Here is a 27,652-nt window from a genome sequence, read left to right as displayed (position 1 = left end):
TTCTTGGCCCCTCCTTTGCAGAGGGGATAACGAAGACAAGGAGCAGGGCCTACTTAGTGCTTGCACCAACCCCTTGCCCAGAAAGGCTACGAATGAAGAATGATATGCTCCTTCATTTATACTATATAAATGAAGTTTGGCTCTTTGGGGGAGCATTCCTGGGATTTGTACAATCTGGTACAGCATTGCATGGACAAACCAAAACCAAATATCTTCTTCTGCTTCTGCAAGGACTTATGCAATCTCCTGTGCCAGGGGAACTATGCCTCCTCTGGAACCTGCATATTTTAATATATTGTGATTGCATTTGCAAGCATTTGCAGTGCAGCATTAACAGTCGTTTTTCTTCCACTAACAAGTATTTCATTCCAACCCAATGTGTATCATTTGTTGGATTTGTACTGTTGGTCATATTTTTGTAACATTTTAAATGGACGGCCCTTTGCGTATTTTGAATTTGAAAAGCATTTCATGAATACACATTCAACAGCATTGGAATCAACAGCAGCTGAGGCAGCAGGCGTAGGAAAAGGATCTTGTCCTTCTGCAGCCAGCAAGAAAAATGGCTGATGCACATTAACAGCAGGCTGACCAGTGTCTGGTGGCAGATGGAGGATTGCAGGTGACTTGGGTTGCCCCTTCAGAAACAAGAAGGGGCAGCTCTGCCGTAATTGTGGCCAATGGGTTAAAAATGAAGGGAATTCCAGAGTGGGAGTCAGGGAAGAAAGGTCCCCAGGGTGGAGGACTAGTGTGGAGAAAGCTTCCAGCTGGCAGAGTTGGCAGGGGCAGAGAGGGCAGCCACTGGGGGCATGGGAAGATCCACATCTGAGGTACAGTGGGGGAGGTGGTAAAGGTCAAGGGACAGTTAAGTCCAGTCATCTCACTTTACAGGCTGAGGGAGCCGGCGTTTGTCCGCTCCGCAGATAGTTTTTCCAGGTCATGTGGGCAGCATGACTAAGCCGCTTCCGGTGCAATGGAAAACCGACACCAGAGCAGCGCACGGAAATGCCGTTTACCTTCCCGCTGGGGTGGGAAAGCCACTTCCAAACTGGCGAAGAGGTGGGGTTGCAGGCCCACACCCTCCCCACGCACGCGGGGGCTGGCTTGCGAGAATGAGGGAATCCTCGTGCTCGTCCGCTCCCTGCCTAGCCAATCGGCTGGTCAGGGAGGCGTGGCCCGGGCTATTTATGCCCAGCGTGCCTGAGGACCACCCTCTCTTTGCCTCTCCAGCTGATCAGGTTTCCCACCCTGCCCGTCCCTTAGTTTACTCCTCTGACCTTGCTATGGACTCGGGTTGGTCGCCATCAAGGGGCCTGGTAGGAATTTTTTTCCATTTGGCGAATTGGCACCTGCCATTTGGTTTTTCGCCTACCTCGTAGCAAATCATCACAACTTCTCAGCATTGGTGGTTAGGCATTGGTAGGGGTATTGTTATGCAAATGAGGGGGGAAAGGAAGTGCCATCAGCTTCCTCCAAAGCAAAGGGTAGTCCAGTAAAGGATTCCGGGGGGCATGGCCTTGTCCTAAGCCTATGGAGGTGTGGGCCCATGGCACGCCCCCACGCAGTGACCCCAGGGGAGGTCCTAGTTGACGTGCATCAGCAGGACTCCTCCTACTGGTGGTTAACCCTCACTGGCCTTCAAGCAAGCAGGTTGAAGCGGTTAGCTGATAGGACCAATGCCTTAGCCACTGCAATCAATAAAGTTGTGGCCATTTTCGCCCATTAGCCTTAAATACCATGTCCTGTGTCTTTATTTCCAAAGAGGGGAGGGGGACTTGCCACACAATTCATCATTGCCACAATAACAGACCTTGCCAAAAGAGCACGAATTATGCTTATTGTAATGTTAATTAATCTGTTAATCAATCAGTACTGGATTTATAGAACATATTTTAACAATTTTAAAGTGCTTGGCTCTCCATTTTACCACCTAACTTTGGTCCAGTAAAAGGCATTAGCATGTTTATTAACCCTGATGAAATCATAGCAGAGTTGATCACCATCCATCTAAATACTAGCTTAGCTCTTTGGTTGTATAAAGGCAGGCTTATTTTCCCCACGATGTTGTCCATGCCTGGACGTAGTACCCTATTGTTAGTACCCCTAGCACATCTTATACTTCCTATTCTCCCTTGCCTGAGACTTAGTCATGCTTAGGTTCAGTCTTATTTCAAAATAACTCTTTACATTTTATTGCTTTTCTAAATAGGCATGGAAAAAAATAATTCCGGGAAGATATAAAAACAAGAAAAAGCCATTTTAAAGCTTGAGTTCATGCACTAGGCAGAGCAAGCCAAAATATTCTAGAGTTTCTTCAGTGAAACGTTCTTGGAATGCAGATTGTTATGGCCATAATTGTTGTTGCTGTGATTATTGTCCACTTAAATAGAAGGAATGGTAAACTCTGATTCCATCGGGATTGAAATAACATACGACGAAACAGTCCATTTTGCTGAGTGCAATATTTACAGAGTTGCCAAGTTAATTTTTATAAAAGAAGGGCCAGTCATTCTGGGCCAGTGCTGTTTGAAGTGGTGAAGACCATGTAAATTTTCTCTTATCTGTAGCCTTGCCTCAAATTCAGCTGCCCCAAATAGATTGGAGACAAACAGTGGTTGGTAAGAGAGTTGAAGGCAGTGTGATATGAACCTCGATTTACCATGGTGTAGGCACTAGGGATGGACTGGGTGATTAATTCTGTCCCATAACAGTCTCACTGGTGCCCATTAGGCCGAGCTCCATCCCATCCCATTCTGTGCAGGTGTTTTCGAAGAATGCACAAAATGTAATTTAACATTTTATAAACACCTTTGACAATATTCACCTTTTAAATGTAGAATACACAATTTGCAATGCTTTTCACCGCATTCATCCAAATGGATTTTGTACTTGTCTTTTACATAAAAGGCACATTTCTCTGCACACTTTTTGCGTGCTGAAGCCATGCCACAAAATCTACAGTAGTGCATATGTGCTGTGCTCCAACCTCCCAACAAACTCAGGAGTGTCAGATTTAGTTGGCTTGCTGAGAAAAGCCAACCAAACAAATCTGCCGTGCGTGGTGCAGTGGTTAAGAGCGATGGACTCATAATCTGGTGAACTGGGTTTGATTCCCTGCTCTTCCACATGCAGCTGCTGGGTGACCTTGGGCTAGTCACATTTCTCTGAAGTCTCTCAGCCTCACTCACCTCACAGAATGTTTGTTGTGGGAGAGGAAAGGAAAGGAAATTGTTAGCCGCTTTGAGACTCCTTCGGGTAGTGATAAAGCAGGATTTCAAATCCAAACTCTTCTTCTCCCCGCAAGCCTCTTTCCTGGTTAAGAAGGTTTTGTGGGTATTTCAAGTCATATAAACACACACCTGCCAAACCTGCTCGCCCAGAGATGGCAATGAGACAAAGGCCCTCATTTAAAGTGCACTTATCAGAAAGTAAGGGCTCATCCACACTTCCTCTCATCCTGTACCTAGAAAGCATGGGTCCAAGTGGTTTTCCCCTTTCCCTTCTTCTTTCCCAGGGAAAATCCACTTTTCAGCCCTAAATTGGAACATACAGCAATCCACGGGAAACCCAATTGCCATTTGTTCCTTGGGAAAACAAGAGGATGTGTAGATGTCTCATGGTGCTTTTGGGGTGTGTGTGTGTTACTTTTGAGTCAACATGTTTCAGAGAGTGGAAAGAAAAAAATGGTGCTCTGGAAGGAGCATGCAGAAGGTCCTCTGGAGAACTGCTTCCAGTCAGTGCTGATGATCTGGAGTTAGCTAGACCAGGCATCCCCAAACTCAGCCCTCCATATGTTTTGGGACTACAGTTCCCATCATCCCTGACCACTGGTCCTGTTAGCTAGGGATGATGGGAGTTGTAGTCCCAAAACATCTGGAGGGCCGAGTTTGGGGATGCCTGAGCTAGACCAATAGTTTGTATTGGCATAAGGCAACTTCATAGGATCCTGTGAGATGACTGTGCTCCCTGTGAGGAATGGTTTACATAGACTTTTTTTCTGAACACTGTAGTTGTCATTCTTCTTATGGCAGAACCAAGTGGGAACTGATGACTTTTGAAGTTTAAATAGTTGAACTGAATACAGTGGTACCTTGGGTTACATACGCTTCAGGTTACATACGCTTCAGGTTACAGACTCCGCTAACCCAGAAATAGTGCTTCAGGTTAAGAACTTTGCTTCAGGATAAGAACAGAAATCGTGCTCCAGTGGTGCAGCGGCAGCAGGAGGCCCCATTAGCTAAAGTGGTGCTTCAGGTTAAGAACAGTTTCAGGTTAAGAACAGACCTCCGGAAGGAATTAAGTACTTAACCCGAGGTACCACTGTATAGGATTAGCTCTAGTGATCTGTGGGCTAGTGTTATTCCTGGACAAGAGCAGGCAGGTCATGGGTGTGGAGAAACATTTTCAGCCAAAGTGACACACGCCCTCATGATTAACCTTCCTGGGAACAACATACTAGCAAGCAAGGGGTGGGGCAGAACTGACAGTGGGTGACGCCACTCCACACACTATGGATGGCATCAAAATTCCTGGTCTCATAGAATCATAGAATTTAGAGTTTGAAGGAATCCTGAGGGTCATCTTGTCCAAACCACAGCAATTCAGGAATCTCAACTAAAGCATCTTCCAAAGGGCTTTTACCCTCGCTCGATGTCATGCCCTCCCCTCGGACGTTATTGAAGGTCGATACAGGAAGAGAAAATGCCCCTGCGACTCGGGACAAATAAAAACGGCCGAGCATGTCCTTCTCCAGTGCCTGTATTACAGAGACATTCGTATTAGTTTGATTTCCCCACTACTTCATAAGTATCCAGGGTACTTAACCCGAGGTACCACTGTACTGAATCCCTGTTGGGGGTGCACCCGACCATGCATAGAAGCACACTGAGGACTAACCCAGACTTCCTTTTGCACCATGCTTTTCTAGGCACAGGTCCGCACTTTAAAGCTCTGTTTCCAAGCTCTGTTTAAAGCTCCGTTTGGGTTTGTTTTGGCCCCAGCATTTTCCCTGGGATACACCCCCAGCAAATAGTCTTCTCTGAGTATCTTTCCTCTCATACAGAAGAGAGGGTGGCAAGTCTTTTCTCGCTTCACTGGGGCTCTCAAGCTCACAGCAGAAATGACGAAGTTAGTGATTCTCTTTCCTAGACCTGATACCAGTCTCCACGTGGCCCCCACTGCAACTTCTTCCCTGGTGGAGAAAATAAGCATTGCAGAGAGGCCAGTGGTCAGAAGTGCCATATATCTCAATGCGTCTTTGGAGCATTGCCCTTCCTCTATCTGAATCCATTTGAGCTACTTTCATTAACACTGATCCCCCAAAGCATGAGACAAATGATACAGGATGATGGAAAGTCACTTGGCTCTAACATGCAGGTAGCTCATTAACCAGCAAGCCAAACAACCTAGCAGCTACATGGGACAAGCCACAATGTGTTCCTTGGCTCCACTTTTGGCCGCTACACACATCTGATGGGCTTTTGTGTGGGCCTGAAATAGATCATGCCAACTGCTTGGGACTTCAAAAACTGGAGGAGGGAGAGGTGTACCACCTGGCAAACCACAATACATGGCTTTGTGGGCTGTGTTCAGTTTAGTGACTCACCAGCACTGCAGGCCTGATGGACCACTCCGGAGGGGTTAAAGTTACGCAAGATTATATAATGAAAGGGAAAAGTTCTGCATAGGCATTGCTGTTATCGGTGAGTCTCGACCTCATAATAGATGTGGGCTCGAAGGCCAAATTGGTAACACAGCTTTGGGGGTTATATTACTGCTAATGGAAGTTCTCAACATATGATACATTTATGTGGGAAATCTCTTAATGACTCCCTCTCTGCATAAAACCTGTGCTGTGAACAGAGAGTCCTGTTTGAACAGCCCACGTGAAGAATGGGGCCTCCACATATCTCTTGCCATGGGTCTGAATTTCTCCCTCTGTCGCAGTTTATATACTAATCTCTTTCTTGGGGCAGGCAATAAAAGCCTGAGCCCTGCTGCCTGGCTTGGGGGAAACCCATCTGCCTGGACAGAAGGTCGCTTTGCTCTTTTGAGAGGGCAGTCTGTGGAAACCTGACCTTTGCATGGAGTGCATCAGCCATTTCTATGACTTATGGCTTTTTTCTGTTTTGGTTGGATGATTCAGTTAAGAGAGAAGCACACACACACACACACACACACACACACAGAGGCTCCCCCCCACATTTTGGCCAGGAGGGCACATCTGGTTGACCTGAGGTTGCCCTCCTTTGCCTACAAAAGGTTACAGATAAGCTCATAAAATCCAGGCCTCTGGGTGCACTTATGGAGCGCTGCCCAGTTGCTCTTTGTGTGACACAGAATGAATGACCATTCTGACTTTACATGTCCCCCAAATGCCATACAACAGTGTATAATGTAATAATTTCAAGAGGACATGGGACAAGATTTGGATGTTTGGCATCTTTGTTTAGGGAAACTTTGCTGTCTTTAATACCACAAAATGAGAAACATACTGGAGGTTAAGAAGACTCCTATTCGCTGTCCTGAACTTAATATCCCAGGCACATATCTTATTCTGCAATGTTACAGGCAGCATAAATATTCCATCAGCTGCATAATTTTTTCCAGTGCTTCAAGTGGTATTCATTTTCTTATCAGAATACCACTGCCTGCTCCCTGACTTTCCTCTCTTACTTTCTCTCTGAATCACTATGCCTGTAATCAAAGGTAAGGAAGTCAGTGAGCTTCCTTATTCATAAGGATGTAGGGAAGAAATCTGCACAGCTGCAGACCATGCTCCTCTGGGTAGCAGATTAAAGTAGTTCCTTGTTCAGAGCAGATTCAAATGCACAGAGATGGGAAACGGTCCAGTTCAGCTAAGATATTTTAAAAATAACATTGAATCTGGGCAGATGAAGAGAGAAGAGTTCCGCTTAGGAATGAACACTAAGCGGTTTCTGCACCTAAAAGGCAGAGTTTTTAGAATCTTATGGTGCAGAATGATTTGCAGCCCTGCTGGTACTGTATGTCTACTGGTTTGCCACCTGTTCAGTCTGCACATTTGTCCATAAAACAGATATTAGCCACACAAGTAAACTGAATCATTTAATGATGGGTACTTTAAAGGATCTCCTTTCTCCACTGCTTTTTTTCCTTCTTCTCCTAGCACATTTTTGAGATGGTTGTGCAAAAGAGAACTTGAGGCTATTTAAAAGACATGACCTACCACTAAAACCAGACACTGCTTTTGATTATGTCTCTCTCTTCTTTTTCTTGTTTATTGTATTCAAGTGGGCTGAGTGATGTGAAGTATGAGACCGAAAACTCTTTCTGCTTTGTTTTGGGCAATTATGTAATAACTTTCTCCTCAAGACGAATGCTTGCCTTGACTTTCAAAAATAAATGCTCTTAAAGGTATGAAGCACAAGAAATATATCTTTTGGAGTGTTTCTGCAGCAGGGAATGCCATTTTTCTAGGCAGATTAGTACTGAGATTGCTTGAAAAAGGCAATTGCTTGTACAATGGGCAAACAATAGGACGAACCATGATTTCCCTACATATTATGTTCTCTTATGAGTCCTATTGTTCCTGTAAAGGTAAAGGTAAACGTACCCCTGCCCATACGGGCCAGTCGTGACCGACTCTAGGGTTGCGCGCTCATCTCATTCTATAGGCCAGGAGCCATCGCCATCCGAAGACACTTCCGGGTCACGTGGCCAGCGTGACGAAGCTGCAGCTGGCGAGCTAGCACCAGTGCCACGCACAGAAACACCGTTTACCTTCCCGCTATAAAGTGGTACCTATTTATCTACTTGCACTCTGACGTGCTTTCGAACTGCTAGGTGGGCAGGAGCTGGGACCGAACGACGGGAGCTCACCCCGCCGCGGGGATTTGAACCGCCGACCTTACGATCAGCAAGTCCTAGGCACTGAGGTTTTACCCACAGCACCACCCGCGTCCATACCATCTAATCTGAGTATGACTTATTTATATCACGTGTTTCTATCTCATCTTTCCTGCAAAGAGCTCAAGGTGACAGTCATGGTTCTCCCTCCACCCTCCATTTTATCCTCCCCAAAAGCCTTGCAAGGTAGGCTGGGTTAAGAAGAAGAGGAGGAGGAGGAGTTTGGATTTGATATCCCGCTTTATCACTACCCGAAGGAGTCTCAAAGCGGCTAACATTCTCCTTTCCCTTCCTCCCCCACAACAAACACTCTGTGAGGTGAATGGGGCTGAGAAACTTCAAAGAAGTGTGACTGGCCCAAGGTCACCCAGCAGCCGCATGTGGAGGAGCGGAGATGCGAACCCGGTTCACCAGATTACGAGTCCACTGCTCTTAACCACTACACCACACTGGCCCAAGGTCACCTGCTTCTGCTTCATGGCTGAGTAGGGTTTTGAACCCTGGTCACCCAGATCCTTGTCCACATTTCACACACATCTGTTATTTTGGGCAATTCGTCTCAAAAGAAATGGATGAAAACTCAACTGAATGGGCTCCATTTTCGAAAATGAGTATCCACCCCTAGCACAAGTCAGGGAACTGTAGCAAATCTTTAGCACGAGGACACACTTTTCTGGAGCACCTTGGTGCGGAAGTGAACCAGTGCCTGCGATGGATAGATGTACCCATCAGATGTATATTGATTATAGCCAGCGGGTGTTACATTAAGGCAGATGTTGCTTTATCTTCAGTCTTGAACAGGGACTCAATAGTTAACAAAAGAGTTTCAGTATTAGGGGATGTTATGGGACGCGGGTGGCACTGTGGGTTAAACCACAGAGCCTAGGACTTGCCGATCAGAAGGTTGGCGGTTCGAATCCCCGCGACGGAGTGAGCTCCCCCCAGCTCCTGCTCACCTATCAGTTCAAAAGCACGTCAAAGTGCAAGTAGATAAATAGGTACCGCTCTGGCGGGAAGGTAAACGGTGTTTCCGTGCGCTGCTCTGGTTCACCAGAAGTGGCTTAGTCATGCTGGCCACATGACCAGCTCCCTCAGCCAATAAAGCGAGATGAGAGCGCAACCCCAGAGTAGGTCACGACTGGACCTAATGGTCAGGGGTCCCTTTACCTTTTTATTAGGGGATGTTACTAATTCATTGTGTACACTGCTGGCTTGATAGGCATTGAGTCAGACCATGAACTCAGGTATGCATATGTATACTTTCGCTGTTTTTCAGCTTTGGTGGTTTTTCATGTTTTTAGATTAAATTTTTGTAAATAAAGAAAGTAAATAAAAAAAACAACCAAGTACTCTGTTCCAGAAGCTTCATTAAAAATGGGACGTGTGTCAAAAATCTATTGGTGCTGTAATAAGCTGCCAGTTCTGAAAAGCTAAGGAACCGCGGGATCCATTATATTCCATTTAGTACTTCAAAGTTTATTTGAAATGAGGCTGTACAAATAAAGGCTTTTTAAACCTTAGCAAAGTAAATAAACTTTTCTTTTCTTTTCTTTTCTTTTTTGCATGGCTGGAAATAAACAGACCTGAAACAATGTAAGCGTTTGTGGGATTTTGAGCTTGTGAAAACATACATGATCAGATGGAAAAAATTAAAAAGGGAAACTCTTCTCTTTCTTCCATCATTTATTCTCCAGCATCTTCTTTTTAGAAAGTACATTGAGTAACTCACTAATTTGGGTTGAGTGAAATGGCCCACCCTCCCAGTGGGGGGTAACGAGGGTGGTTTTGTTGACAGAAGTACTGTTTTTGGGGGACAGGAGACGGGCTGGTGTGGAGGACTCTCTGGTTCTGAATGGGGTAACCGTGCCCCTGAAGGACCAGGTGGGCAGCCTGGGAGTCATTTTGGACTCACAACTGTCCATGGAGGCGCAGGTCAGTTCTGTGTCCAGGGCAGCTGCCTACCAGCTCCATCTGGTACGCAGGATGAGACCCTACCTGCCCGCAGACTGTCTTGCCAGAGTGGTGCATGCTCTAGTTATCTCTTGCTTGGACTACTGCAATGTGCTCTACCTGGGGCTACCTTTGAAGGTGACCCAGAAACTATAACTAATCCAGAATGCGGTAGCTAGACTGGTGATTGGGAGCGGCCGCAGAGACCATATAACACTGGTCTTGAAAGACCTACACTGGCTCCCAGTATGTTTCCGAGCACAATTCAAGGTGTTGGTGCTGACCTTTAAAGCCCTAAATGGCCTTCGTCCAGTATACCTGAAGGAGCATCTCCACCTCCAGCATTCTGCCCAGACACTGAGGTCCAGCTCCGAGGGCCTTCTGGCGGTTCCCTTGCTGCGAGAAGCCAAGTTACAGGGAACCAGGCAGAGAGCCTTCTCGGTAGTGGCACCCGCCCTGTGGAACGCCCTCCCATCAGATGTCAAAGAGAAAAATAACTACCAAACTTTTAGAAGACATCTGAAGGCAGCCCTGTTTAGGGAAGCTTTTAATGTTTAATAGGTTATTGTATTTTAGTGTTTTATTGGAAGCTGCCCAGAGTGGCTGGGGAAACCCAGCCAGATGGGCAGGGTATAAATAATAAATTATTATTATTGTTATTATTATTATTATTATCTTTAGGAATGTGGATGACATTTTTCAAATGATGTCAACAGTCTGATGGGGGAGATGCTTTTTGTGGCAGTAAAGGTAAAGGTAAAGGTACCCCTGCCCATACGGGCCAGTCTTGACAGACTCTGGGGTTGTGCGCCCATCTCACTTAAGAGGCCAGGGGCCAGCGCTGTCCGGAGACACTTCCGGGTCACGTGGCCAGCGTGACATCGCTGCTCTGGCGAGCCAGAGCCGCACACGGAAACGCCGTTTACCTTCCCGCTGGTAAGCGGTCCCTATTTATCTACTTGCACCCGGAGGTGCTTTCGAACTGCTAGGTTGGCAGGCGCTGGGACCGAGCAGCGGGAGCGCACCCCGCCGCAGGGATTCGAACCGCCAACCTTTCGATCGGCAAGTCCTAGGCGCTGAGGCTTTAACCCACAGCGCCACCTGCGTCCCAGGTGGCAGTAGCTCTCTCTATTTCCCATTATTTCAAGCTCTCTCTATTTCCCATTATTTCAAGCAATGCAGCTTTGCTGCCTTGAAGCTATTGCTGGAGGAGGTGGCAGCACCAACAATCTTCTTGGTAGCTTCCCAACCAGTGACTGCCATCTTCCTTCCCACCCACTCCCTGCCTCTTCTATTGCTGCATCATGTGACAACACTACATTTTTAAGGGGGCTGGGAGAAAAAGACTCTGTCATTCATTGCCTTTGAAAGCACAAAAAACTCCGCACACATACCCAGCCAGTTTCTAAGTTCAGTTTCAGACATTTTCTATCCAGCCCTAATTTTGATACTTCTAACTACGGATGTAGTCAGTCAGTCGGTTTATTGTGTTTTAGCAAACAGCCAATATCAGTGCCGGATTTATGTATAAGCTAAACAAACTATAGCTTAGGGCCCCACTCTATTGCCCCCCCCATATACTTCTTCTTAATTGTATTTCACTATTAATATACTTCTTCTTAATTGTATTTCATTTCAACAATTAGTCTGATAAAGTACATATTTTGTTATGTGCTAATAGCTTTAGATGCCTATTAGGTCCATCAATTACCATATAGCATATAGTCAACACAAAAAACAGTGGCAATTTGTTGTTGACAAAGGACAGCTGGACATATACAGTGGTGCCCCGCAAGACGAATGCCTCGCAAGACGGAAAACTCGCTAGACGAAAGAGTTTTCCGTTTTGGAGGTGCTTCGCAAAACAAATTTCCTATGGGCTTGCTTCGCAAGACAAAAATGTCTTGCGAGTTCCTGTGGGTTTTTTCCCCTCCCCCCCTTTTTCTAAGCCGCTAAGCCGCTTATCCGCTTATCCGCTAAGCCGATAAACTGCTAAAAGCCGCTAAAAGCCGCTAAACCGCTAATAGCGCTAATCTGCTAAACCGTCAATGGGCTTGCTTCGCAAGACGAAAAAACCGCTAGATGAAGAGACTCGCGGAACGGATTCTTTTCGTCTTGCGAGGCACCACTGTAAAGGGCCCCATTACCTTCAGTAGCTTAGGGCCTCATCAAACCTAAATCCGGCCCTGGCCAATATACACAAAGGGATGTAGTAGTAATTCAATCCAGCTCATCACATTTTAACGCCTACCTAGCTAATTCTCAACTGCAAAGCAAAATGCAACGTACCTTATGAAATGTACATTTCCTTAAATTTTTGCGATGCAGTTTTCCAATTTAAAAAATTGCATATTTAGGGAAATTGTGCTTAAAATTGCATATATTTATGAAAATACATTACAAAATGCATTTTATTAAGAGAAAACTGCCCACAAATTGCATGGGGGAAATGTGCACATTAAGAGACCTGCTTGCTAAAAGGCTGGTGAATTTTCACAGTCACTTTTTATTACAATTATTATTACAAAGTGATGAGTAAATGTTGGCTACTAAGATGGGAAAAATGAGAAACTCAACTAATTGAAATTGCCCATTCCTACTTTTTAGACTCCCTTCCCTGTGCAGATAGAGATCATATGCACATGCTGAAGTCGGCTTCTTGTCAGAGCTGTGTGCACGGGGAATTCTTCAAAAAGAGGCATGGCACCTTTTGGGGGGGGGTGGAACAGAGGAGATGGGTTTAGTGCTCCTCCCTTCCCTCTCTTTGCTGGACTGACGACTCATGCGATTTCTGCTTTCAAGGCAATATGTGTTTCCCTTGAGTATGTGCAGAAGATGAAGCTGCCATATGAAGTCGACGAAAGGAAGAGGCATCTGCTTAGCGTCATTCTTCTAGTTGTTTGTTTGTTTTTATCAGTCTGGAAATCTCACAACAGCTTGCCTTGTTTGCAATGTTTGCTTAAGTTCAGCTGTGCGAAATATAGCAGCTTATTTGGTTGCATTTGAAATTCATGCCAATCTGAAGGCAAGGAGATGGTTCCTAAGTGTTGCCTAGGGGATAATTATAGCCCCCATCAGCTTCAAGTAAGCAAATGATTTCTGGGTCCAGGCTCCAAATTCAACAGGAGTAGCTGCTACAATAGGGACGCAGGTGGCGCTGTGGTCTAAACCACAGAACCTAGGGCTTGCCAATCAGAAGGTCGGCGGTTTGAATCTCCGCAATGGGGTGAGCTCCCATTGCTCGGTCCCAGTTCCTGCCAACCTAGCAGTTCAAAAGCATGCCAGTGCAAGTAGATAAATAGGTACTGCTCCAGTGGGAAGGTAAACAGCGTTTCCATGTGCTTCTCTAGTTTGCCAGAAGCAGCTTAGTCATGCTGGCCACATGACCCAGAAGCTGTACGCCGGCTCCCTCAGCCAGTAAAGTGAGATGAGCGTCGCAACCCCAGAGTCATTCGCAACTGGACCTAATGGTCAGGGGCCCTTTTACCTTTTAGCTGCTACAATGGCGCAGAGTCAGAGCTGCAGGATCCTAGCAAGGACACCACCAGCACTTACTGGGAGGAGGACAACAAGGGAGAAGGAGGTGCTGCTGGCAAACTGGCACAAATATTGGTTCTTCCTGTCCACCCATGGAGCTGCAATCTTACCACCGCCTTTCCCCTTCCCCTCCTCCTGATAAGCTGTACTGCTGTGGGCACCACGATGCTCTTGCTGCGACTCTGCCCCACCAGACGAGCTGCTCCTGAAACTCATTAAGTGTGTTGTGTTGCTGCAGTGGGGGGCTGTTCTCAAAACGCATTCCAAAAATTCAGTTGGCACAACTGAGCACTGCCGGACTTTTTCCCCTAAAACAACAATTTCAAAATTGGTTTTTAAACAAATACAAATGGAAGGATAATTGTACACTTATCCTATAGTACATCTAATGGTGTTTGCCCTGTCCATTGGCTTTAGACCCATGGTTTCCAACGTGGGGGTTTGATTTTTAAGGGTGGCAATTCGAGAATGAGTTATTAACAGTGATTTTTTTTTGCATTCCTTATGGTTCTAGGGGCCTCATATACAGTATATAAATATATATTGTGATATACACAATTCTGTGAACTGCCCTGAGACTCTCAGATATAGGGCGGTATATAAATTCAATGAATAATAATAATAATAATAATAATAATACATATTTTAAAAATTAAAATCGGAATGTACATGATGGTCAGCTGGTAACAACGGAGAGGTTATCTAAACAGAAAAGGTTATCTAAATAGAAAATAAACTGGGCACATTCAGGGGGAGGAGTGCTCCGGGAGTGCTCAGCAGAGCCGTCTTCCCCATAGCCGCTAGGGGTATGTGGCACCTGGGCGCCAGGCTGAGAGTCTGGGGCCTGAGAATGGAGTCTGGGGAAGAGCCCATCCGCCGGTCGGAGCACCATGGCAGGCTCTTCTGCTGTGGGCAGCTCTGCGCCACAAGTTCGGGGGTGACTGAGCCAGTGAGACACTGTGGCGGTCCGCCATCTCCGCCCTCCTGCATGCCTGGGACTGGGCAACCGGGGGGGGGGGCAACATATGGTTAAGACAGCCCTGGTTTTCAGTCAACAGTTGTGGAATCTCCCCCTGAATGTGACCGCTCTGGAGAGGCTCAGTTGGAACAGTCGCTGTATTTAGGAGTTCACTTTTTGAAAAATAAGAATTATATGTCATGGGGAGGGGGCATCAGGATTTTAGAGATGCTTAGGTGGGACATGGCCAAAAAAAGTTTGGGAACCACTGCTCTAGACATTCAGTGTTCAAACCTATTACTTAACGTCAGCTCTCCACTGAAGAGATTGCATGGTTGGTATAGCAACCACTGACAGACTTTCCTCAGGGGGTTTATGACTCTTGTCTTGCATTCCAGATACTTGCTATTACTTTTAAAGCCCTCGGTGATTTGGGCCAGGATACAGTGGTACCTCTGGTTACGTATTTAATTTGTCCTGGAGGTCCCGTTCTTAACCTGAAACTGTTCTTAACCTGATGCATCACTTTAGCTAATGGGGCCTCCCACTGCTGCTGCGCCGCTGCCGTGCGATTTCCGTTCTCATCCTGAAGCAAAGTTCTTAACCCAAGGTACTATTTCTGGGTTAGCAGATTCTGTAAACTGAAGCGTATGTAACCCGAGCTACCACTGTACCTGATGGTCCACTTCACCTCTGTGTTCATCTCCTACACAACATTTCCATTTCTGAGGTCCTGTTCCAAATATTCTCCCTGTCCCTGCCTCGGTTGAGGTAGAGCTGCTGAATATATGGGGCAGGGCCTTTTTAGTTGTGGCACCAGCACTATGGAAAGTCCATCCCAGGGAAGCCTTCCTGAGCCCATATTGGTGTTCTCTGTGCTGCCTTATTAAAACATTTGAATGAAGCCTTTACAGGAGGCTGAGAGTTACCGGGTTCTTTATTTGTATATCTGTTTCCCCATTTTTTATGCCACTGGTAAGGATGGAAATATCTGATTATTTAAAATCATTGTCAGATTTGCATGTATTAATCTGTGATAACCTTCAATACATACAAAATTCTCTTCCATTCCTAGTTATTGGTTCTTGGATATTTCTGTTTATTTTGCCATTGTTTGTCTTTTCTTCTGTCAAAAGTTGCTCTGAGTTTTTTCTTCTTCTTCAAAATAACAGAATAAATAAATAAATAGAATACCTGCCTCCAGAAATTTATGAGATGTTTTCTTTTTGGCATGGAGCCAGACTATCAAAAAGAAATCCAGCTTGAATGAACATTTTATAAATGTGAATGAATATTGTTAGAGGACAAGTAGTCAAGTGAAGAAATGAGAGGCTATGAGAGAAGGTCAAAAGAAGGATGGAAATTTCTTTAAATCCTGATATTAAGCTATTCCATCCATTTCCTCCCACCTCATTCCCACCTCATTCTTTGATCTTGATGAGAAGTGAGGGTTTCTACTAAACACATGTTATGAAATGCCATGAAAGTTTGCTTTCCACTTCTCCTACTCAGGGCAACAATGGACTGGGAAACTCTCCACATCCATGTCTTTCCAAAGGCATCTGGATGGTTGCTGTTTGGAATCAATAAAAACTAGATAGATCTTGATTACTTTTGTCTGTTGCATATTGAATGGCTCTGCAAATGGCAGATTCCATATTTTCCTCAAGTGTGTGTTCCTACTGACTGTCTAATGCAGGACAAAGTTCATGTTTAAACTTGTCACGATCCCAGAAACTTATAAAGGACAGCTGTAGTGCTTACACAATTGTTTTCCTCCAGTAAAACGGAGGTTTGTGGGTCAGGGATATTAATTACAACTTAGCCCGGCATATACAATACACTTGGTACAGTTCAGTACAGGCTGCTAGGCTTGTTTGTGGAGCAGTTTGTATCTTTCCACACAGCTCCAGTAACATATTTGTGAGAAAGAGTTTCCAAGGGAGTAATTTTATGCTGCAGATGCAGGTGTCGATAAACTTGCAATTAAAGTGCAAATAAGAAGATCGCATTCCATAAAGTCAGCATAGGGTTGACAAATAAGGAAACTGCAATGTGGTTTCTTAGAACAGCCAGTTCCAGTGTCTCAAATGAGTAACACGATGGCTACCAAGCTCCCATGTTTTCTTTCCTCCCCCACAATAATGTACCTGATATTCTCAAATACGAAGGAAAACACCCCACCACACTTAACATTGCGATCATTGACCAGAAATATGTGGTTTGTGTTCTTCTGAATTCTTTATGTAAATCCTATAAAAACAGACTGAGATCAAGAATGAGCTGTGAAGGTCCAGCAATCCTAGGCAGAATCATAATTCTACTTTGGAAGGGGCTTCTTCAGTATTCGAGAGCCACTGAAGTTATTTCTAAAGTACTTATGCAATTTGCAACTTTTGCCTTTGTGAGAGAGGCCTAGAAGGGTTCAAGGGTAATAGAATATGTAGTCTATACATACATGGGTGTATGGGGAGTTAGAGGACGAAGAGTATCTCTGGGGAGGGGTGTGTTGTGTTCATTCTTGGGGTAGCTTGTCAAACTTTGGTCCCCACCCTGCACTCAGCTCTCATCTGTGGCTCCCAGAAGCTGTCAGCATACGACACCCTGGAAAATGGCTTCAGCTGGCTGGCTAAACCAGGTAATGGGAGCTGATGGGTCTCAAACCCTTGCTGAGTTCATAGATTTGAAATAAGGGACCAGCAGCCTCAAAAATAAGGGATCAGCAGCCAAAATAAGGGATCAACAATTACTTTGATAAAATACATATTTTGTTGCGTGCAAATGGCTTTAGATACCTATTAGGTCCATGAATTACCATATAGCATATATTCGACACAAAAAAGCAACAATTTGTTGTTGACAAAGGACAGTTGGACATAGAAAGGGCCCCATTACCTTCAGTAGCTTATTTAAGGGACATCATCAATAAGGGACAGCAGCGGGACATGGCGCTGGGATAAGGGACTGTCCTGCCAAATAAGGGACGCTTGACAGCTATGGCTGAGTTAAGGCCAAGACACGCTCTAGTGAATTGAGTGGACAAGACCAATAGTCGGTCCAGTGGTCAAGAAGGCAATTTCTTTTTTTAAAAAAAATAATATTTATTAAGAGTTTAAAGATTACAAAAAGAAAGAAAAAGAATTAAACAAATCAATATAATACAATTCAAAAACAAAAACACCACATAGAACATTGAATTAACAAAACAAAACAAAAACAATTAAAAACACTTCCACTTTTTTTTTTGCACTTCCAATGTTTTCAATCTTCGCTTTCATTCACTTGTTTCATTGACTTCCTCATGCCTCCCTTTTTGTATTCCACTTCAATTAACTGTTTCAGCAATTACTTTCCATCTTCCTCTGTTTTCTGTCCTGTAATTAATCTTAACATATTCTAACCTTGTTTTTTCCCCTTTAATACATTAACAATCTATCTGTACTTAGTTCCTTATAACATTTCTGCCAAAGCCATATAACTTCATTCCACCATTTTTCTAAAGCTCATTAATTTTACAATATTTCTGTAAATAATCTTTAAATTTTTTCCAATCTTCTTCCACCGACTCTTCTCCCTGGTCTCGGATTCTGCCAGTCATTTCCGCCAATTCCATATAGTCCATCACCTTCATCTGCCATTCTTCCCAGGTGGGTAAATCTTGTGTCTTCCAATACTTCGCGATGAGTATTCTTGCTGCTGTTGTTGCATGCATAAAAAAAGTTCTGTCCTTCTTTAGCACCAATTGGCCGACCATGCCCAGGAGAAAGGCTCTGGTTTCTTCAGAAAGGTATATTTAAATACCTTTTTCATTTCATTATAAATCATCTCCCAGAATGTCTTAATCCTTGGGCATGTCCCCAAAGGTGAAAGAATGTACCTCAAGAAGGCAGTTTCTGTATGTGCTGCAGAGGGAAGCGAGGGGCAGGTGGGGCTCGTCCACTGGGAAGGTAGCCCATATAGAAGGAAAACCCTGATCCTAAATCTCCATTGTCCTATGGCTATACTCATTCGTGAGAAAGGCTTTGGGAGTAAACCCTGAGGAGCAGTCTGTACCTGCTGCCTTGCAGGATATCTTTGGGAGAAGAAAGGGCTAAGGCAGGCTTCCTCAAACTCGGCCCTTCAGATGTTCTGAGACTACAATTGCCATCATCCCTGACCACTGGTCCTGCTAGCTAGGGATCATGGGAGTTGTAGGCCAAAAACATCTGGCAGGCCGAGTTTGAGGAAGCCTGGGCTAAGGACTGCCTAAGATGGTTTGCTGCAACTCTGCAGCCAAGCTGGTGCCAAACGTATTGCTTTGCTTTCATTTGGACCATACCAATGAGGCCGAGAAGAGGGTGGTCTTGTCGTTTGGGCAGCCCAGGACCTCCTTACACACTCTCACACCCCACAGAAATCACTTCAGTGTTGCTAACATAGCAAAAACAGTAAGAGCTATTCAAGTGGAATGGACTCCCCCAGGAGGTGGTGGAATCTCCTTCAGTCAAGGTTTTTAAGGAGTGATTGGCTGGCCATTTGACATGGATACGTCAACTGAGATTCTTGCATTGCAGGGAGTGGACTAGATGACTTCTGAGGTTCCTTTGAACTCTATGATTCTATGAAAGTAAGGCAGTTACCATATATCAAAGCAACTGGATATAAACGTATAGGAGCTCATTACTGCAACAGCTACCAATTAATGTAGGGTTATCTTGACTACCAAGATGGCATTTGCAGAGTTTTTGGAACGTTTCACCTTTGGTTCAACACACTGACGGTGTTGCAAAATGCACCTAGCACATTAATTAACATGCTCCATCCAGTGCTTCAGCTGCAGGATCCTGCACCTCACAGCCTCCCCCTGAATGTCTCTCATCTGATTAGCAACTCCCTTTGGCTAGTGAAATCTAAAAGGGTGAGGTGGGAATAAAGCACACTCATGATTACAGTCTGTAATCATGTTGGGTGGGGAGCAACCTACCTGCTTTGAGGTCCTCTTAATTGTCAAGAACCAAAAACAGAAAACAGCCATTCATTACAGCAGAAGTTGAAATGAATGTAAATTAAACGTTAAATAGAAAGGGATAGCACTTCTTCACTAACCCCTCCTTGCCGCGGGCTAACAGCAGATGAGATTCAATTTCACTCTGTTGCTCATTCCTAACACCCTTTGGAAAAATACGGACAGTTTGCAGTTCCACCCATCCACACATACTTTCCAGCACTGGCAATTGTTGACGAGCAGGGCAATTTAAGGGGGGAAAGGCGCCCAGTAAGCCAGATTGAGATGCTATTTCAGTCTGCAACAGGACCGACTCAAATGGGATTTAAGCCACCTATGCTCCAATATTTCAACAAGAGCTGTGCTGAATTTGCAGTCTCCGAAATTTCTAAGATTAAAGCAGGGCTTTCAGAGCTGTAAATAGAAACAACTCTCAGTACCTTGACACAGGAATTTGCAGCTCCTATTCACGCAGGTGGCACTGTGGGTTAAACCACAGAGCCTAGGACTTGCCGATCAGAAGGTCAGCGGTTGGAATCCCCGTAATGGGGTGAGCTCCCGTTGCACGGTCCCTGCTACTGCCAACCTAGCAGTTCGAAAGCACCTCAAAGTGCAAGTAGATAAATAGGTACCGCTCCGGCGGGAAGGTAAACAGCGTTTCCGTGCGCTGCTCTGGTTTGCCAGAAGCGGCTTAGTCATGCTGGCCACATGTCCCGGAAGCTGTACGCCGGCTCCCTTGGCCAATAAAGCGAGATGAGCGCCGCAACCCCAGAGTCGGCCACGACAGGACCTAATGGTCAGGGGTCCCTTTACCCTTTACCTTTAACAGTCTCAAACAACCACTAATCAACATTTAGTAATCCCTAACATGTTTGAAAGCACTTCAAAGTGCAAGTAGATAAATAGGTACCGCTCTGGCAGGAAGGTAAATGGCGTTTCTGTGTGCTGCTCTGGTTTATCTGGTTATCCTTAGAGGCTGAGCAACAGAATACATTATTTCCTAGATTCTACCTTGGATTCAGGTGGCACTGTGGTCTAAACCTTTGAGCCCAGGGCTTGCTGATCGGAAGGTCAGCGGTTCAAATCCCCGCAACGGGGTGAGCTCCCGTTGTTCGGTCCCAGCTCCTGCCAACCTAGCAGTTCAAAAGCCCGTCAATGGTATCGCTCCAGTGGGAAGGTAAACAGCGTTTCCATGTGCTGCTCTGGTTCACCAGAAGCGGCTTAGTCATGCTGGCCACATGACCCGGAAGCTGTACGCTGGCTCCCTCAGCCAATAAAGCGAGATGAGCACCGCAACCCCAGAGTCGACCACGACTGGACCTAATGGTCAGGGGTCCCTTTACCTTTACCTTATTCATGTGCTGCTGTCCTGGACTTATGGCAACACAAGTAGGGGGCACGCATGAGAGCCCTGGACTCACCATTCCCATCCAGCTCTGGCCCACCCCACAGCACTTCCTCCACGAAGTGAGAGCTATCTTGACCTCCCTGATGGGGTCCAAAGGAAAGCAGCTTGGCTGCAGGAGTTGCCGGAAGGAGATGTACCATCTCCAACCATCCAACCATCTTAGGGATTCCACTCGGTATTTGTGTAGGGAAATAATGTTAAAAGGAATATTGAAAACACCATTTAAATAATATTTAAATGTAGTGGATGTGTGTTTGTTTTCAGTTTTAAAATCGCAGATCGGTCCAGAAGAGGAATGGATGAATACAGACCAGAAATATGCTGATGGGAGTAGCAAGGGGCACCTTCTTCCTATGCATCTGAACCTTGGGGAGCTTTTCATAACAGGAAGAATGGAAGACTGCCGTCTACAGAAGCTGAACCATTCAAACAGCCGAGAGAGATGAGTTTTCAAGCTGACATCTTAAGTACTATGGATTCCTTCTTCTTCCCCACTCCCGGATAGTGTTGTTGAACTGATTTTGGATTGTCTGCTAAGTTGGCTTGCTTCCAGTTTTAAAAAATATGATAATTTTGTTTGGTGCTGCTATATTGTTGCCTTTTTTCTATTGCCTGCTTAAAGAGGGTTTTTTTAAAAACAACAACAACAACAACATCAAGATAAAATTGTTTTAATTGAACAAGAATTTGCCACTAAGCCAACAGAATGTTTTTTGCCATCTCTTTTCTATTTGTTCAGTTCTAACTTTGCAAAGATAGGGTATAGGAAGGAGGGATAGACAGCTTGATTTGGAGTTGTTACCTTTTTTGCCTTCTGCTATATATTTCTTTGGTTTGCTTGATGACTGTCAACCCCAAAATCTGAGATCTGAGCCAGCAGTCACACTGTTTCAGAAACAGCCTAGGCAGAGACATAATATAGGAGGTCTGTTCTCCTATCTCGATTCTCCAATTTACCTGAGAGTTCTGGATAAGTCAAAAGCTTTCAAACTCTTTAAATAATTGGCCATCCTGTTATAAGGTTTCCCCTTCAATAATTCTGGAAGTTACTTTGGGGTACAAAACCAAATAAGGAAGCTTGTTGGAGGAAAAATAGTCACTCTAGCTGGATAAATCTGGATACAATGCTGTGAAGCAATGAGCTGCAGTCTGAGAGACTAAATTTAGCTCCACATTCTTGCAATAGCCACCAATGGCTGCAAATTATGGAATATGTATGTGAGTGATCAAAGGAGATTGTGTTAGTCAATTGCATTCCCTTTGGAGTATATGGAATTAATGGGCTTTTGTGTGAGTTGATATAAAATACAGAAATAAACACACTATTATTCTGAGTTTCATGAGCCTTTCTGCAAAGTCATCTGGTTGTGGGAATGGGAATGGGATCACTTCCCATATCTTAACCATGGATAATCAATCAACGCACAAAGTGCATGAAGCCTTGGTGTCATCTAAGAAGTTTCCACCCATGTGGAAGATTCACATTACATGAAACCTATATCACATGAATCAACTTAGCATAAAGCCACAGTCCCAGATGGTTTAAGTCCATGTAGCTCTAAGAGGGTTTTCACTGAGATCTCTAGACTGATCTCATTCCTTGTGCTTTAAACACTCCTCTTCCTCAGCCACGCTCAGAGACGCTCCATTGTTGCTTCCATAACCTGCAAAAGAGGCAATGAGATGTCACAAATTACTATGACATACCCTTGATTTTGAATTCATTGATAAAACTAATGCACAAAACTAATCACCATTTCTAATGAGCAGTGTTGGCAATCTTATAAACTCCCTTCTTGATTAAGGACTCCTGACCATTAGGTCCAGTCGTGACTGACTCTGGGGTTGCGCGCTCATCTCACTCTATAGGCCAAGGGAGCCGGCGTTTGTCCACAGACAGCTTCCAGGTCATGTGGCCAGCATGACAAAGCAGCTTCTGGCGAACCAGAGCAGCACACGGAAACACTGTTTACCTTCCTGCCAGAGTGGTACCTATTTATCTACTTGCACTTTGATGTGCTTTCGAACTGCTAGGTTGGCAGGAGCAGGGACTGAACAACGGGAGTTCACCCCATCGTGGGGATTCGAACCGCCGACCTTCTGATCGGCAAGTCCTAGGCTCTGTGGTTTAACCCACAGCGCCACCCATGTCCCTCCCCTTCTTGATTACCCAGGGGAAAGGGAGAAAAATGATACAGAATAGGTAGCAGCTAGGACAAAAGTTGGAACTGAATACTATTAAAGATTCACATATATTTCTATCCCACTAAATCACAATTTTCAGCCCCAAAATAAAAACTGAGAACACAAACACACACACACTTCTAAGGTGTGCAAGATTCCTCACATCCACTGATACACCAACAAGCAAGAATAGCTTCCAATCAGTGTCCATGATCTTCATTTTTTTTCTTAGTCCACTATTATATGTTTTCTCCAGTCTGCTGCAAGACTCCTTCCTAAATGAGAAGTTAAAGTGTAATATAAATAGTGCTTTATAAAAATAACAACAATTCTAATGCAAACTGGCACATAACAGATTTTTAATGCAGATGTTTAGTTATATCTAATTACAAGCTCTTTTTCACTGGATAAATTCAGCACCATGAGAGAGAGAATTCTGCCATTCATTATGCTAGTATATGCAGTCTTTAGTGAATATAGTCTGCATTTACCATAATTAGGAGAGATCAAGACTTGGCACAGGGCAACAAAGTATCACTTTATGCTAAAATTTCAGCATTCATATATCACAACATTTTATTTTAAACACACAATGGAAGAGAAACAGGCTTATTTTACTGACTGCAGCTGATCAAGCTATGAAATACAGAAAATGCAATGTGGAATTTCCATCGTCTTGACCCTGTTGTTGCCTTTTAGCAAGAAGATAAAACTTACAGATCCTTGGTGGACCCCACTTCCTACCTCCTTCCATTGTGAGAATTATTCATTTATTACTGCTCTTTGCCTCTTGTTCTTTAGCCAGGTATTGATCCACAAGAGGAACAGTTCTCTTATCCCATGACTGCCAAGCTTGACGGACTTAATCAAAAGTTTTTTAGAAGTTTTAAGTGTCTAACAGGCCACTCCTATCCACATACTCTCTCAGAACTTGCTTAACAGAACTTGCTTAACAGAAGTCATGCTGGTTTTTCTTCACAAAGATTTGTTACCCTATACGTTTGCTAATTTTGTCTTTAATAATGCTTTCCACCAGTTTTTCAGGAACAGATATAAACCCAACCAGGCTGGAACTTCCTGGATCCCCTAAGAACCCTTTAAAAGAATAATAATGGTGCTACATTTCTTAAGGAAGCCTTCTTGCCTCTAATAACTTCCTTGACTCTGCTTGTTAATAACATTGGCATCTTGGTGTTACTGTTCCTCATTTGTGATATGAGATTCTTACCCATCACTGGAATCACTAACTGGAGAGGCCTACAACTGGTCATGTGAAATTGAATCCTTCACTGTCCACAGATCTACTCATAAAAGTGTGAGCAACGTAGCCAATCGCTGAAAGCAGATACTTCTGGGTCTGGTGCTATGTGATCGTTCATGCTACTGGGCTGCTCCCATGTTTTCTCCCACCTTATCCATCTTCCTGGTGGCTAGAGCACATCCTCTAGGCATGGAGCTGGTCACATGCACAACCACACAATGGGGCAAGACTACAAGCTTATATGGCATGAATTTTGCGAGTTGGATTAATGGATGTAAACGGTCTTCAAAGAAGTCCACTGCGACAGAAGGGGCATTTGGAGGAATAGGAAGCATCAATATACTTTCTCAATGGGGAGTGGGTCGGGGTTTTGAGAATGGGATTGATGCAATATATTCAGAACAAAAGGCTAAATTGATAGTAAACAATGTGGTTACAGAAGAGTTTAAAATTGAAAAAGGAACACGACAAGGCTGCCCGATTTCCCCTTTGTTATTTATATCAGTCCTGGAGGTGCTCTTGAATATGATTAGAGGGGACCGGTTGGTGGAAGGGATTCAGGTCGGAGCAAAACAATATAAACTTAAAGCCTTTGCAGATGACCTAGTTCTGACCCTGCAGGAGCCAGAATCTAGTACAAAAAGAGTATTACAACTGATTCAAGATTTTGGTCGGGTGGCGGGAATTAAACTAAATAAACAGAAAACTAAGGTGTTGGGGAAAAATCTGACAGATACAGAGTCGGAACAGTTTCAGAGAGAAACAGAACTAACTGTGGTTAAAAAAGTAAAGTACCTAGGGGTAAACATAACAGCAAAAAATCTGAGTCTATTTAAGGATAATTACGAAAAATGTTGGTTTGAAATTAAGAAAGATTTGGATAGTTGGACAAAATTGAAGCTTTCTTTGTTAGGCCGAATTGCTGCTGTTAAGATGAATGTATTGCCAAAGATGTTGTTTTTGTTTCAAACATTGCAGATTGTGGACAAGACAGAGTGCTTCCGGAAGTGGCAGAGAGATATATCTAAATTTGTCTGGCAGGGCAAAAAGCCCAGAATTAAGTTTAAGATACTAACTGAAGCGAAAGAAAGAGGGGGCTTTGCCCTGCCGGACTTAAAGTTGTACTATGAAGCCGCAGCTTTTTGCTGGCTAAAAGACTGGCTACTTCTTGAAGACACTGACGTATTGGATTTGGAAGGGTTTAACAATGCTTTTGGTTGGCATGCATACCTATGGTACGATAAGGTTAAGATCAATAAGGTCTTCAAGAACCATATTGTCAGGAAAGCAGTTTTTAATGTCTGGACAAAATACAAAGACTTATTGGAAAACAAAACTCCGAGGTGGCTTTCACCTCTGGAAGCTAAGGCCCGAAAAAGACCCAATATGGAGGCCAAATGGCCAAAATATTGGGAAATATTAGAAAAAGAAGGAGACAATTGGAAATTGCAGAGTTTGGAGAAAATGAAGGATAAAGTGCGAGACTGGTTACATTACGCTCAGATTAAAGAAGTTTTTAAAAATGACAAAAAGGTAGGGTTCCAGGTGGAGAAATCGAAGTTGGAAACAGAATTGTTAGAACCAAAAAATAAGGTACTATCAAGAATGTATAACTTGCTGTTGAAATGGAATACACAAGACGAAATGGTCAAATCGGTTATGATAAAGTGGGCTCAGGATATTGGGCATAATATTTTGTTTGAGGACTGGGAAAGGTTGTGGACCACAGGGCTGAACTTCACTGCATGTAATGCTTTGAAGGAAAATGTAATGAAAATGATATATAGATGGTACATGACCCCAGTTAAACTTGCCAAAATATACCATTTGTCTGATAATAAATGTTGGAAATGTAAAGAACATGAAGGAACATTCTTTCACCTCTGGTGGACTTGCCCTAGAGTGAAGGCCTTCTGGGAAATGATATATAATGAGTTGAAAAAGGTATTTAAGTATACCTTCACTAAGAAACCAGAGGCCTTCCTTCTGGGCATTGTCGGCCAGAAGGTGTTAAAGAAGGACCGAACATTTTTTATGTATGCAACAACGGCAGCAAGGATACTCATCGCTAAGAGCTGGAAAACTCAAGATCTACCCACACTGGAAGAGTGGCAGATGCAGCTGATGGACTATATGCAACTGGCCGAGATGACTGGTAGAATTCGAGACCTGGGAGAAGAGAGGGTTGAAGAAGACTGGAAGAAATTCAAGATTTATTTACAAAAGTATTGTAATTTGGCAGAAGACTAAGAAGGATGCTAGATCATAAATAACTGCCTACCATTGAATTAGACTTGAATCTGACGATAAGTGAGATTGAGGAAAATATAAAATTTCTGGAGAATTATTAGATTAAATTAATTGAACGAGATTTAAGAATGTAAACAAGATGATAAATTGCTGGAAAAAGGTTATAATGATGTAAGTGGGAGCGGGAGACGTGAGGGAGTCCAAAGAAGTTTTGAAAAAATGTGTTATGATTTATGTTATATTGTTTATCATTTTTGCATTTTGTATTTATTTAAAAAATTTCAATAAATATTTATAATATATATATATATATATACTTTCTCAATGAACATAAACTATATTTATGTTGCAGAGGGTTGGACTAGATGACACTAAGGGTCCTTTCCAACTCTACTATTGTATGATTTTTTTGATGAAGGCGGATTTAGAACTCCAGCTTTCTTTTTCTCTGGATACCTGTGACATTATTCAGAAAAAACATGAAATAGAATCTCAATGTACTGTCATCCCAGATTAACACACCAGATGTATCAAGATGGCAGAAAGTGAAATGAGTATCCTGACTGGTAAATTTCGAATGGAACAGAATTGCCAACCTACACTTCTTATGAATTGTATTTCTGATCCTTTGTCCACAATAAACAGTTAGCCTTTAATGGATGGAATATGTCCATGTCTTCTCAATCTCAGAGGGCTAAAGTAAATTTCACATGCATTATGACAAGTCACTTATGATTTATTTGCTATTTGAATAATGTATGAAATATATAATGTATGAAAAACGGGTGACCCTAAAGTGTGATCAAGTTGGGTTTATGAATGGAAGCTGTTAGGATCTCCTACTTGTGTGTAGGACCCTGGCAGAGACACATGCCTGACTGGCATGTTCTCTCCCTCCTGGTCGATCGTTCAGGAGCTTCAAAAGCTTTCTCCAGCCCGAACATCACAGCGACTGATACCAAGAGGCATTAGCACGCTCTAGGATCCTGCAGAGTATTGGCAGTTCACGTAACAGACTCAATAGCTCAGCATTTTGGCTAATCTACTTTTATTTACATATAATACACTTGGAGCATTCTGCCTTAGCTCCTTCCTCTTTCTCATCAGACAGCAAAGAGAAAGAAACAAAGGACTATAGTCCTACTTCATGGAACACAGTAACCCAAACATCCTGTCTCCGTCACTTCCCACACTGTGGAATGAAAACATACACCATCATGTGATAGACAACAA

This window comes from Podarcis cretensis (genome assembly GCF_951804945.1).
Source record: "Podarcis cretensis genome assembly, chromosome: 5".
In the NCBI taxonomy this organism is placed as follows: domain Eukaryota; kingdom Metazoa; phylum Chordata; class Lepidosauria; order Squamata; family Lacertidae; genus Podarcis; species Podarcis cretensis.
The sequence above is the reverse complement of the archived record's forward strand: the minus strand, read 5'-3'. Positions refer to the sequence as shown.